At 36.2% G+C, this 14,147-nt stretch overlaps 2 protein-coding genes across 4 annotated transcripts in view; one reads left to right on the forward strand and one right to left on the reverse strand.

The window, feature by feature from the left end:
* AVEN (apoptosis and caspase activation inhibitor) overlaps window positions 1–14,147 on the reverse strand; it is an 85,443-nt gene that overhangs the window by 65,427 nt on the left and 5,869 nt on the right. The gene's annotated exons all lie outside the window — the stretch shown is intronic.
* CHRM5 (cholinergic receptor muscarinic 5) overlaps window positions 1–14,147 on the forward strand; it is a 46,154-nt gene that overhangs the window by 17,087 nt on the left and 14,920 nt on the right. The window lies entirely within an intron of this gene.

Here is a 14,147-nt window from a genome sequence, read left to right on the forward strand (position 1 = left end):
CACTACTTTCCCTTCTATTCTGAAAATTCCTAATAACTTGAGAATAGCCTTCTTCCTACAACTGAGAGCAATGCATACGGAGTGGAACTAAGAATTGAAACCAAGAGCCTCTGTCTCCGTCCAAGTGTTGCAGTGATACAGGTTTTAACTGGAAAAAACCAATGTTTGTACAGTGGAATAGGAAAAGATACATTCTGCAGAAAAACATTTTGAAAATCATGATTTATGTAAGAATTTCCATTGTAATCAACTATAGAGTCAAGTAATATAGAAAAATTAATCAAATTTAGTTTCCTTCATAAAAGCTTTTTTATGGAAATACACATGAAAAAAATTAAATACACTGCTAGCAGTCAACCTACTAATCTTAACATTTTAAAAAAAGTCCTAGGGTCAAAAAGGAGAACTTATCGAACAGTCAAGATAAAAGCAAAATAGGCAATTGCAAAAAGTACTCAACAGCTGTGGAAAACTATCCCCTGTCTTGAATTCTATATATGCAGCTCTCCCGGAGCTTGGGTTTTAGCTGAAATGACTGTTGCTTCAGAAAAAGAAATATTTGCTTCCTGGAGGGAGGAGCACTCAATAGGCAAGAGATTAAATCTGTCACAATTACACAAATGCACTCTCAGGTGTCAAACAGATGACAAAAAGGGAAAATATTCTATGCATTCTCACTGGTTATGTGCAATTTTCAGGTAAATTCTCTTTTCTTTGTATTCATCAGATAAATACACTAAAATGGTTGTTGTAGGCAAACAGTTGGTTAAGTGAACAAGTGGATGAAGTGACAATTACATTACTGGAAACTGAGGCAAAGCCATAATTTCCATACAACAAAAAACCAAAACTCACAAACCCAACTTAATACTTCTCTATTCTTCTCCATGAAATTAATGATTTGCTTTAATCCAGGAAACCTAGTGAAATTCAGTGCCCAAAATAACTTGGAGCTGATACAATTCACAGGTCAAAGCAAGAACAGTGCTACAAAGATAGATCAGTTTTGTACTTTATTTTTAAGAAATGATCAGAATCATCTTAAGCAGCTATAACATTATAGACAATTACTTCTTATAGACTTGTTTAAAGAATTCACTCCTTTCAGCTGTAAACATAAAATACCCAGGAGTACCACTCCCATAGTTCAACAAGTTTCCAGTTAACTAGTATGGATACAAATGTTTTCTCTTAAACCAGATTAAATTCTTTTTCACTTTCTGTTATTAGCTGCATATGTTATACAGTGCATCTCAAGAAAATTTCCCTTCTTAGAAGTGAAATAGTTAACTTCAAGAAATAAACCACAAATTCTCAGGAGCATTAACAGCAGCTATGCAACATGGTTCCACAAGTACTGTCCTGAAGCTTACTGTTAAAACAAGTAAACTTCAAATAAAAACCTGCTTCCATTTCCAATAAATATTTAATGGAAAATCTTACATGATGCACCACCAAGCTACAAAAGTGCAAATAATCACAACTGAATAGTCAACATTCAATTAATTTAAAGATGTGTTAAAATTTTCAAATACATTAAAAACTTATCAGTGAAACTTCAGAAAATAGTTTGCTTCTACCATCTCACATGACAGCTGCCAAGTAAGAACCCCAGGAACTCAGAAACATACACTTTAATCACCTTTCTCATAGCTGCCTATTCAGCTACACCATATGCTACTAACATTGTCACCTCACCTTACTGAATATGAGTTGTAATCAGTGCAGAGCAAACATCTGTCCGATGTGTAATGAAATAAACTACCCTCTTGCCACATTGTCAAATGACAAAAGATACAAGCTGAAACAAATTCTAGAAGCCAACTCAGATATAACCTTTAAAAAGTATTACTCATGTAAGGAGAAAAACATGGGCCTTTAAATAGTATTAAGCTATCTACACGTTATTGCTCAGTGTTTAACACCACACGATACCACAGGAGGTACAGCATCTATCTGCTGTGCCTCAGTTCCAGACAGTAATGCATCGCCATTGGCACATTTCATTGAAATTTTCCAAGTGTGCAAAGCATGCAAAATCCAGCTGAACAAAACCAGGAAACCTTCAGACTATTTTGCATATCAGAAGAATGAAAAAAAAAAAAAAAAAGTGTGCAATACTCCACCCAAACACTAAAGCACTCATCACCAGGGAAAGGGCCAAGCTCCCCTGCAGAGGAACTTGCACAATTTCTGGTCTTCTGCCAAGCAAAGCATTTTTATCCTATATGAGAGCCTGTGACTGCACTTTACTTCTAAAGGAAAGCTAAGTGCATAGTACAAATTACCACAATCTGGAGTCTAACAGAGATTAAAAAAAATACTTTAGTACACTAATTTTACATACAAGGTTGAGGACATTATGGTATTGAGAAAATATCAGAAAGTGGGCTTTTTGATTTACTTTTCTTACAGATAAGAACACATTGATGCACGTGGTTCAGGAACGAAGGTGTTTAAATGAAGTAAACATTGCTCTGAACAAGTAATTTCCCCTGGGGTCATCCTTCTGCACTTCCCTGGATCCCAGAGTGGTTTGGATCAAAGTACACAATGGAGAAAGTGCAACAGTGACCTCTTGCATCCCACTTCAATTACTCAATCACTATTCACTGAAAGCGCAATCAGTCCTGGCATGTTAAGTACATGTGTCCAAGCACTCAACAAGAATTGTTGGGCTCACAGCCCTTTTACGAAACAAAACTCAAAGTGCATTAAAAGTCAGGGCTTCCATTAAGACTTTCTAAAACTGTACTTACTATCCTTAGGAAGCCACAGGAGCTAGAGCTTATAGCCTTCTTCTTGTTAAATTCTGGTTACACTGCAGGAAAAAAATTAGAACTCTGCATCTTTGTCAGTACTTAGAATACTGTACTTATTCTACAGTAACAGAACCATCAGACATTCAGCTTACCTTTCCTTGGACCAACTGCTGTTCCCTATCATGTAGGTATTATGCATTACTAGATTTCCATTCTTATTTATTTTGCAGCATTCCTCCCAGTTCTCTTCCCAATATATCACTTTACAGTATGTAAACTTCATTTGAGCTTTTTTGTTAATCTCTTAGAAAGAGCATAGCTATTTTACTTCTTCACTTCCTTCCCAACTTATCTTTAGAAACTCTTCAAAATTATATTGATCAAGTGCTACTTTTCCCCTTTGCTACTGAATCTCTGTATTACTGTTTTGAATTACAGCTACAACATATTCACATTTCCTTATCTTTTCCATTCTTTATTAGGGACACTCACCTACAATACCCCAGACATCATATATATCCTCTCAGAGTTACAAAAAACCATCAGTGCCATACGGAGATCCCTGCATATTCATGGACACCCATAACCACTGTCTATTCCCTACATTTGCTGCTCTCACAATAAACAACAGCACTCACCAATTCCTTAAATAAACTTCTGTCTTAATTCCCTCTTCCCTTCACAGAAACTGCTGTACAGTTGTGCTCAAGTGCAAGGACATTCAAGCTTACCTAGATGTCTCAATCCCATTTTCTCTTCTCATCAGGGTAAAAGGCTAGCAAGAAAAAATAAAATATTCTCTGGCTTGAATCTGATCCAGATTATCAGCTGCATCATGAATGAGCACATATCTTTTTTTTTTTTTCTTATTTACTTTTAAAATACTAAGATGTATATGCAGAGACAATCTTTGGTTGTCATTCTAACTTTGGCAGCATCTGTTAAGGCCAAATTTTCACAGAAGGGACTTCTAAGTCAAAGGGTCAAAAAACGTTTATAATTAAGCAGCAAAGCCATTCACGATCTCTACATCTTAAATTGTTTCACAGAACAGAAGTCTGTATATGGAGACTTGTATGCATGTAAATTAGAATATTGAGTTCTTAGTGGTTCCTCTGGGCAGACCAAAGCGGAAATGTTAAAGACTTACTCTTTAGTGTTAGAGACACTCACTCATTAATGACTTAAATTGCTCTTGGAAAGACATACTTCTTTAAATTTCATTCAAAGTTTTTGGTAGTGTAACCAAACAGGAGCAATGGGATTACACCAGGGATTATCTTAGTACATTACAGATACAACACAATCTCAAAAAGAATTCCTTTTTTAGCAACAGTGCTCATTACATGCACTTTATTTATATTTAAAACTAAAAAGGTACAGGAGAATTCCCTGACAGCTTAATTTATGTATTACTATGATTGATAGGCTAATACCTCATGACAGTTATATATAGCACAAAAATCTTCCAAAGTTTTCTTATTTTATACATTTAACTAATTAAAACCCCTATATATATATATCTCCCTCTTTTTGTAAGTAATTACTTGACAAAGGAATGCATCATCTGCATTCCTTTTTCCACCATTTATTGTGGTGGAAATTTAACAGACTCTCTAAATAATGAACTGTATGGTATACTAAAGAAAAACAGACTACATTTAAAACAATGGCAAATGGAAGCAGAACTTGCTGTTCAGCTGGACCAAAACCCCACCTCCTATATTCTTTGTACTCTTGAATTTTTTAACATAATCAAGGACCAGGGCTACAAGTTGTCCTGCATCTTTCTCACAAATCATTAACATTTCCACTAGCTAAAGCTGTACAAGATTTGTACATATTCTGTACAAATCTTATGCCTCACTGAATTGAAATGAGGATTATTAGGAGCTAAATATCTCCTTTAGATTCACTGAGACAAGGAAAAAGAAAAAGCCCCACAGGCAAACAGCTTGGTTATTTTGTTTGTAACTACCGATTTAAATGGCAGACCACCTTCTCTTTCAAAGACCTAGAAAAGAATCCATAAATCCTGATGCTCACTCTTCAGTGCCCTCTCAGAAGTATCTCCATGACCTGCTAGTACATGATTAGCACATGGTCCTTTGAATGAGAGCCTTACAGGGAAAAAATGAACCAATATAATACATGCTGCTCAAATTTCACACTGTAGCTTTCAGAGACCCAGTTTAAAAACTGTTGACTTGTAGATAAATTAAACTTCATAACCATGCACTGTAGTTTAGCAAGACTTTGTTCTTGGCAAAGCCTGCCAAGTAATTATTTATTTCAGAAAGTGCATATTTGAGAATGCTGCTCATTAGATACAGGATTTTCCAAACTACAAAGCCACTAGCTAAAATTTCACTCTACTGATTAAGATTAAAAATCCAAACTGAAGGATACTTGATGGGGTATGTTGTGAGAACAGTATCATTATGAATTCAGTACTCATTCTGCACTAACTGGAAAATTTGGAAGAGTATCAACAAGTTGCATCAACTGCAGAAGAAGCCCTCTGCCTCTTTTCCCCAAGGCTGTCCCATGCTGTGAACAAAGACTCTGTAGGAAGTTTGTCCAGCTGCTGTCTATAGATAACGAGACTTTTGATTTTCTAAACTTGCCACACTAATACATTTCCACCAACAGAAATTCAACTGTATTTTTTCTTTAACTCAGTGGAAATGATTTTATGAAAGTTACTGGCAACTACGTAAACCTATCAAGCAATTCATACAAAATTATCATATGGACCTGCATAAAACCTGGCAGCTCTTCTACCTTTGAATTGTCAGTAACTTTAAAAAGCTGTTTTTTTGTCTTACAAACATCAGTCAAAAATATGAGTGCAAACATAAAATAGGAGCCTTTGTCTTGACAGAAAAGGTTTCAAGAAAACCTTACGAAGTACAATGCCAGAAAGGTTACAGCATTTTCAGTAAGATTACTTGTTATTCCTAAGTATAGGCTGTACTTGGCAAAACCCAGAAGTTTATATATTGCATACATATGGATCCACATATGTGAATGTTGCATGTCTTATTTCAAAACCAAGTTACACTTTGTATTCTGGAGTGGTAAAGGAAATCTTCTGGACAAAGATAATTGTTTTTACCAAATCTGCTGTTCCTAAAAAGAAGTTTCCTAAACTGCATTAGAGACTGACAATATCCTGAAACTGTTTCAATTCTTATGTGTTAATGTCACAGTATTATAGAGTAATCCCACCTGAAAGGGATTGCAAGAGGTCATCTTGTCCAAATGCCTACTCAAAAGAAGGTCAAAATTGAAATCAGACCCTGTAGGTTGGAGCTTTGTCTACTCAGGCCTTGAAAACCTCCAGCAGTCTACTTAATCCCTAGTATTTCATTTTGCTGTTTTATTCCAGCACTTCTAAAATTGCAAAAGCAGTTGTATTAACAGCTTTAACAAGAACTTGGAAAGAACACACATGAGGAGTTCTGTAACATCAAGAAAGCAAAATTTATTGAGGGGAAATATTCACCTCAACACTTAAACAAGTGATGTTTTAAAAGATATTGCCATTTTACTACTTTTCATGAGGCAATGGGTAAGAGAGCCTCTCTCAATAAACATTTCTGTTATACACTTCTACATATTGAAAAGCTTTGTAGTTCTGCACCTGTATAAACGATGAAGTAAAAGCACAAAAAATTATGTAAAAAGCTCAGTTAAAGCATCCATCTGCAGAACAGAGAAAAATTTGATTTTAACTCACAGGGTTTATTTCATAAACTTGGAACAAAGTTTGCTCAAAAGAGCAAGATTTGCAGAAGACCTTAGTTATATTGACAAGTCTAATGTTTATTTAACAACCCCTACATGCACACAGCTTTAGAACAAAGCCAACAAAAATCCAGCAACTGTACCAAGATCAAAAACAACAAGAAGAAGCTTCAGGGTTTCTCATGCAAGGAGAAGTACAGGACAAAGTTTCTCAACAGATCTATTTTTTTTCACAATGAAAATAAAAAAAAAAAAAAGAAACAACCCCCGAAAAAAACCACTCAAAAGATTTCTGCTCTGCTATATTACACATGAAAGAAAACTTCCAAAGTTTACATTTTAATAACAACAAAACCTATCAACTATCTTTATATTCAAAAACATTTGATAAGAGATACTAACAAGTTAAAAGTTTAGGGCTTTTTAAAATGCACCTATTTTGTAAAAAAGAAAGCACATAGGAGTAAAACATTCTTTCTCTATATATTTCAAAACATAGAAATAGCTTAGTGATAGTCACCCGCACTGTTCAATTTTCAATTGTTATAGCATTAAAGAAGAAAAAATTTTGCAAGACACCAAACAGAACAGGATTGCTTGAAATGGTATCCCTAAACTGATGGAAACTTAATCAATAGTTTCCTTCTCTCTTCTACTTGTAACCTTCTGCCAGCTTCAGTTCCTTTGTCAGTTCACAGCAGAATCAGACAAGCACAAATTGTTAGATAGGCTGGAAGCATGCCATGAAACATGGGAACTGGGAAGCAGGTCCTTCCTTCATATCTGGCAGCAATTATCTGCTAGATTGTCTAAGTGTACTCATAAGCCATATCCTTGGTTTTAATTTCCTGCAATGTTGAACTCTTTTTTCTAAAATAAATTTTGTTTTCTCTTCCCAGTAAAGACTCACAGATTCTCCACTACTAGTCCTACTCACATAATGTGGACACAGGGGTGTCCTTTGTCAAAGTCATAGTTTTAGAGAAATCCTTTGCAAGAAATATTTATGTTGCTTGATAAAATTTTTAACAAACTTCAGAACATTCGCCATATGTGACTGCTTTTAGACCCCTTTTTCAGTTAAGGTTTTAAAGTAGTCATTTATATGTGTAAGGCATCATTTTACAGGTTCTACATACAAGTACTGGTGTTTGGTTCAGAGTGGGAAATTCTATCCTGATTTTAAATTAAAGTTGCCAACATCTGTCACTTTTTGAGATCAACCATCACACAATAATGGCTTATTCCAAACATATAAATATTTACATAATGAAAACTAAAGCTGCAAAAGGAGACACTTTACCAACTTGAAACCCTATAAAAGTCCTGTATAAGAAATTCCAGGTAACAGCATTTTGTTTTCCTCCCCTTTCACTATATCTGCAACATTGTCAGTAACATAGCTGCTACATTTTTCACCTTTCATCACTAATGTATTACCATTTCATAAAGATAAATTCACATGCTACCAAAAATCCTCACATCTCTATTACTCTTCTATCAACAAACCAGCAGACCCAGCCATTATGCATTTTGTAAATTGAATTCCATTATTACATTTACAGCATGGCATGTTCAAGCATGAAAACTTGAGTTACAAATAGCCTGATTTGACAATATTTTCAGTAAGGAGAGTACAAAAGAGGTACTTTTTAGGACCAACAACGAATCACACAGTAAATCAATGAACAGTAAGTTATTAAAAAGATACTAAGGATAAAAAGCAGCTTGTCTGATGTGCAAACAAAATACGTAATTATGACCTGGAATGCAAAATCCCATATGAAGAAACAAACAAGCAGGATAGCTATATTGAATTAGATTAATTATAAAAATAATTAAGTCACGCTAAAAAAATAACCATGAACTACAGCAATGCTACATCAAAAAAGATGCTATCTTTGACTCACAGAGTTTTAAACAGCATTTCCAAGACCAATACTACAATGAATTTCTTTCTTTATATAGTGGAAAACCAGAAAAGATGCAGAGAGTACTAACTCCCCACTTGACAGACACCAAAACCTTTCTTCTTCCTTGTGTCTTAAATTACATGAGAAATGTATAGGCTAATCCATTTCCTTAGCTATCTGCAAACCAGCCAGCTCAGTGATATAGGGAAAGGAGAAATTAGTGAAATAGTAATTCATCAAGGTTATGAATCTGAGAGATTGTAATCCCTGCCTCACAGTCAAGGCAGGATCTCCCTGACAGAATACCCCAGTGGTGAAAACAAACCAGCTACTTACACCCTCCATTATTCATTTGCCTTGCACAAGTCAGTAACACCATTCCTAGAACAAGCTCAGCTGAAAAAGAATTGATCAACTGGAGTTCTCTTAGGCACTGTGCAAGGTGTTGTCCCATAATGTAGCAAATTATGGCCAAATGCCTGATTTGTGTGGGTTTGCCTTTGAAAGTGATAGACTTGTGTTGAATCCACATGCACTGCAATTTAAAATACAGCTGTATTGTGCACAATGCATCTCTACCATGCTGTCCCAAAACAAAAGGCAGCTACACACCACACACCCCATTTTCAAGCCCTTTCAGTAGGATAACTCAAGGATGGTAAAGGCAGTAGCATCCCAGAGCATGCTCTTCAACTCCTATACCACAGTCTGAGAATTAATGATAAGTGTGTATGGCGACTGTGTCCATACATCAATGACAAAAGGTAGAGACATCACACTGTCTTGACTCAGGTAAGTCAGAAGCACAATTATTTATCACCAATGTGTGGCATGCACTTGGTCTCAAAGCTGTGCATTTTGGACAGAAGCAACATTTTCTCCAGCAAAAATAGTTCTGCTTGTCCTGCAATGAACTGAGAATAGATGGGGACTGAGGCAAAAGAGACGGGAGTGCCAAAACAAAGGAAGAGATCTGTGAATAAATACAATCATGTTTCTTCAGCTATTGTGCAACAGCAGCATTTTATCCAGAAAGTGGAAATAAATTCAATTCCCCTTTCTACACAAATGCATCCCAAGTTGCACCTCCTACTTCCCATGAGAATACAGTGGTTTTACACACTGGAGTGGGAGATCTAGCCTCTTTCCTCAGCCAGATCTATTCTACTTTATACAGCACCTGGACACTCCCAGCAGGAGAACTCGAGAACCTGCTGGCCTATGTGTCCTGCAGATGCACAATCACCACACACATTAAAAACAAAAAAAAGAGAACAAGAATGTAACACTTAATGTCAGTCTTTCATTCCTACTCTCTTCATCACAGTACCCTCATGTTTGTACATAAAGTACAAAGGATCTGAAAAAAGTTGAAGGAAATTGAGGGAATTGAGGAAAATTCAGGTTAAAAATTATTTCAAGTTCATTGGCAGGTCACTTATCTAAGAAGTGAAAAAAAGCTTCACTGCACTTTGTATTTGAAACTGGGAAGAAAACAGATCGCAGATTGAACTTTTTTCCACATCCTCAAATCCTTCGCCTCAGTAGGCATTGCAGCAGAAACTTTTTCATCGTGTACTCTCTGGTAAAAAGGCAGGCAGGGGATACAGAGAAAGTCAGTGCTAATGGCTCTGTAACATTACCCACAACTGTTTCTAACATAAACTGACACACACAAGGATGATTTTGCCATATATTTTGAAAGAACTGAAAATAATACTTTACCTTATTAAGAGAGGTTTTTTCTGCATCAGAACCAGTATTTTCTGGGGCTAGCAAAGAATACAATAAGGCAAGAAAATAAACAAATACTGATAAGGTCATCAGTCTGTTTTGCTGTCTCACAGAAAATAATTAAACCACTTTTCATTATACTTCCTCCTTCAGGGTTTAATGTAATTTAAATAAGAGTTTTTTTCTCCTTTCAATTATTCAACAGAAAACAAGCATTTGTAACAGTCATTTAATTGCAATTCCTGGCAGCCAGCTTAAACATGTCAGTATAGGTATTTGCAAATTATTTTGTTTTTATGCACTATGTTTTCCAGACTACACCTGATAAAATGCAAAGACAAAACAAAAATCTTGATATTTAATATTTTGTGTATTGTACTTTCTGATTTGTCAACAGTATTAATAAGATCAAATTGTATTGTTAAACATTCAATCTATTCCATCATTACAGTGACACATACCAGAGTAAGCTAAAAATTATTTCTGTAAAAGTATTAATGGAGAAGAGGTGACACATGTGTTTGTATGTTCACAGTCTTTTCATATTGATATAGTGACCTGTTGATGAATTTGTAGTGAGCCTTCAGTGATTTTTCATTGTTGTCTCTCAGAAACAATTTACTTTCTTATTGTTCACCTAGGTATCAGAATTCTTCCAGTACAAATTCAAGTTTCTACTATAAACAATTTTTTTTAAACTTGAGGAAAAAAGGAAAAAGCTAAAGCTTTTTTGGGTTTTTTTTTTCCTTTAGACTGAGGAAGGAAGAGACTTGACTCAAAGGTTCTTTCTTGAAAAGAAAAAAAAATATCCCTACAAAGAGTAATCCTCTTCACTAGTTTGCTCTATTGGTGACCTTTAGAGAGATCTACCAAAGCTGAAGAGAAGCTTAATTAGCAGAAAGGGCAGCTGAGAGAACAGGTAGCATGAAGAAAAAGCTTCTAGTCTTTATTGTACGGGATGAGAATTTTTGAAAGAGGGATGAAATACTAAGACTGGTTCATAAATGTTGGATACTGGAACTCAGCACTCTGAGTTAGCTAAAGATAGTATTAACCAAGAGAGATATCTGATTCTGAAATCAATGTTTTGCCTAACAGGAATGATGCTCCAGTTAAAGGCAAAAAACATTTCATCACGAACACAAGAGACTTGCTCTTGACGTTTTGACATCAAATTGCTACTGCTTCAACAGTCACAAAGTATGGTTCTAAAGCTTTCTTAACAACTTCAGCAGCAAAAAATATTTCTCTCTCCTTGATTTTTAAATCTGTTATGGGTAATTCAAACAGATTAGTCACATGACTATAACCTGGTATAACCAAAGATTCCTCTCTGAAAAGCATCACTATAGTTGCAGAATACCAGTATGAAAAATCAGAAGTCGTCTAGATCCTAAAAAGTTCTTATGTCCAAACCTATTTACAGCTGAAGAAAAGAGCATGCCTCATATCTAGTAACATCTGTAAAAAGCCTAACATTAAAAAAGGCTCAAACAATTCTACACAAACAGAACAAAACTTACCAAGAGGTAATGGAAAAATATACTAGATATACTCCACTTATGTGTATGGCATCTCCATGTTTATCGTGTCACTATCAGCCTCTTGACATGCTCAGTGTTGCAATGTTGTTTCATACTTGAACCATCATTGTGAAACTATTTCATAACTATACCAGAGTGGTTCATATATCTGTCACTGCATTCACTCAAAAAGCAACCTTTGTTATTTTTATATCAAATCTGAATGCAACTTACTGCAGACATTTTAGAAATCACGACTCAAACCTCTGATATCCCTCCTCATTCACCTCCAACCTTTTTTGGAAGAGGGTGGAGGGAGAAATCCTGTGAAAGATATTTTTCTAAATAGCCTTAAAGAATATGCTTCCCTAAATCCATCAGGCACCTTAAGACAGCAGTGAAGAATCACTGTTCGAGGTCCTCAATGCTACAACATCACACTTAAAACCCCAAGATGTTAAAATCTAATTTTACTTTGCTATTGGTCTGGAGTATAATTCTGAACAATAAGAGTTACCTCACAATGAAATTAACACTGCTGAGAAGAAGCTTCAAAAGTAATTTAGAACTTTCTGAGAGTGCAAACATATCCAAATTACCAACAAGGACTGGGCTGTACCTGCTGGGATGCACTACAATCCCATGATTTTATGTGTCCATCATATCCTTACATGCTACAGTTCACACAGGTGAGCCCACTTAGGTGCACACAGAGTAGTAACTGCAGCAGAACTCTGCATCCAATTTGCAGTGGTGAGATACAGACTGTTCAGCTTTTTGGACAACCAGTGGATAGCTTCAACTCTGGCTCCATCAGGAGTGAAACCACAGAGTTCACTAATATTACATCCAAGTGTAACCTGTAACCTGCAAAGCAAATTTGCATCAAAACCCCATACTTGACAGTAACTCAAACTGAGAGCCACACCAAAATCACTGCAGGAACCCCTTTTTCTCATTAGCACAATTATTTTTTTTAATTTTGTCTCTAGAAAAACATTTTACTCTGAGATAATAATCCTTTGACATCCTTGCTAGCAATTTTGTTGAAGTGGAAGAAAAAGACATACTGAGGCAAGGCCTCCCAACAGGTCAGTGAAAGAGCCTAGGAAGAACTGCAGTGCAGTATCACCACTCTGTTCCTAAAAGACAAAGACCCTGGCTATTTCAGGGTTAAGGAGAGAGACTGTACAGTCTCTAATGTAGAACTATCCTCTGGGAAAAGAGAAACAGGAATAGAAACAGGACCTTAAGGCAAGGTTCTTACACAGTCCAGCAGATCTCTGGTTTTACAGCAGTTTATTACAGTATCTACCTGTAGAGAAGTTGAAGACTTATTTTAAAAAATAAAACAAACAAACAAAACAGAAAAAGTCAACCCTCCCCCCTAGACTCCCTACATACGCATAATACAGAAGAATTGCATACATGAAAGAATAAATGGGAAATAAATGGACCACCCTCTATGCCTTACCACAGAACACTGAATCGCACAGGCTTGAAATCCTGTGATTTTGAAAACCTGTAAGAAATATTCTGCCATACTGTTTAAGTCTCTAAATTACCACTGAATCAATCATCAGCATTTGTTTAATTCTTTTTTTAATACAGTGACACCTTCTGACTGCTACAAAACACTGTGCAGCACTATCAGACTGGCTGGAAACTCAAAACAGGGCTCCTGAAACTACCCAGTTTCTTTTGTGAGGAAAAACAGCAGCAGCACTGCATGGCACAACTTTTTAAACAAATTCACCACTTCTACAAATTTGTTTACTTTGCAGCAGAAATGCTTACTATCTCTCACTTGATGTACCCAAACAAACTCCTGTATTGTGCTATCTGGGACCAAACACTCATCCCAGTAGCACAACAAGATTTTTAGCTCAGAATTACAAAGGGTACCCTTCCTACAAATAACTTTTCTTCGCGGCTGTGTTTCAAAGACCCAGGGGCAAGTCCTAATAACTCCCACGTACGTGTGACTTTCACACGTTGTGTGTTCAGAAAACATCACCCTGAGACGAGGAGAACATTCCAAGCCCCTGATGCGCACACATCCCGACTGCTCACCAAGGAATTCCGGCCAAGCACGGGAGGTGCCAGCGCCAAGGGCGGGCTGCCTGCACCACCTACTGGTACCTACTGGTGCCTACTGGTGCCTCCCAGCACCGGCCCATTGCCCCGGATGGATGCACGCTTGGATGCATGCTTGGATGCACGCATTCTTAGCCTGCGGAGTTTCAGTTCTTCCCTAAAATCTTCAGTTAAATATGATGGGAAGTTCTTCTGCAATATTCAAATAATTACAGTTTTATATTTCCTCTGAATAAAATCCACACCAATTTACTGGATAATTACATCTAAATAAGATTATGATTGAAAGCTGTGTTTCACACAATTAACCAGATATGCAGCCAGTAAAGTTACTTCTTTAAGCTAGAAAATATCTAGGACAACCTGTT

Source organism: Zonotrichia albicollis, chromosome 6 (assembly GCF_047830755.1).
Source record: "Zonotrichia albicollis isolate bZonAlb1 chromosome 6, bZonAlb1.hap1, whole genome shotgun sequence".
Classification (NCBI taxonomy): domain Eukaryota; kingdom Metazoa; phylum Chordata; class Aves; order Passeriformes; family Passerellidae; genus Zonotrichia; species Zonotrichia albicollis.